This window comes from Populus euphratica, unplaced genomic scaffold, assembly GCF_000495115.2.
Source record: "Populus euphratica unplaced genomic scaffold, PopEup_1.0 scaffold85.1, whole genome shotgun sequence".
In the NCBI taxonomy this organism is placed as follows: Eukaryota; Viridiplantae; Streptophyta; class Magnoliopsida; order Malpighiales; family Salicaceae; genus Populus; species Populus euphratica.
Genome location: NW_011499898.1, coordinates 657,917 through 659,105, shown reverse-complemented (window position 1 = coordinate 659,105; position 1,189 = coordinate 657,917).

The following is a 1,189-nucleotide window of genomic DNA, read 5'->3' as shown; positions in this document are numbered from 1 at the left end:
TTGTATAACACTTGGTACAACAAATGCTTGGCACGTTCATAGCCCGTACTGTATGGTATAACTGACACCTGAGCTATGAAAGGAACTTGATTTGTTGTTAACATAAGTTATAATCATGAATGCTTGATGAGATTTACAAGTATTAGCATTAATCGAATAAGATAACTAATGTGATCATGTTAACAATTTATAATTTGATTGGAACTTTCTTTGTGTGTGGTTTCTAATTGAATAATAAGAGTTTATACTATACTTATTTGACATACCATTATTGGAACCTCTAATCTTGACATTTGTTATTATCATTGTTTAATCCTTACATTAATCTTACATGTCAAAGTTCTCTTTTTCTTCTCCTTCTTTTTTTATTATTATTATTATTGTCGTCATGGTTGTTGTTATTGTTATTATTGTTATTGTTGTTGTATTATTATCATCTATAATTTATACAATTAACCTTCCTGTGGTTCGGCCCCGGTCTTGCCGGGTTATTTATTACTTCAACACTCCTGCACTTGGGAGATGACATTAATCTTTTAGTCGTGTCAATGATGTCTATAGATACTTTTACTTCTCTCTTGAATGGCAACCTTGATGACTCATATAGGAATTCCTTCACTATAGGAATATCTTTCAATTCTAGTTCTCCCTTCCATTAATCTAAGATATAGGTTACACATCCTTTTTTTAACATTTTTTATGTTGTCATGACTGAGATTAAATAATTCGATACCATATTCATTTCTTCTCTAGAAACTATCGACACTCTATTTAAAGCTCGTAAGGTTATAAAATTAGCAAAATAGTGTATTCAAGCTTGGTGGATACACCGGTCTATCCAAAAATTTACATCAAAATCTTGTAATTGTAAAGTTAATAAATTCATCCATGTTTCATACCTTTTTATTTCAACTAACACTCCTTGTAAAATAAAATCTATATCTATTGATTCCTCTAATGGTGTACCAATTACTAAACCCCTCTAATTTTTCTAGTTGTACATTTGATTTCTTCACAAATTTATTATATAAAAATGAATAAAAACAATAATTTTCCAGTCAATAAAAACATAAACTACTTGATTACTTAATCATTGCCTACCTATACAATATTCAAAGTAACACAAACCTTCTCTTGACTTATATGGAAAAAGAAGGTGCTAACTCACATGCACTGTAATAGCCTATAA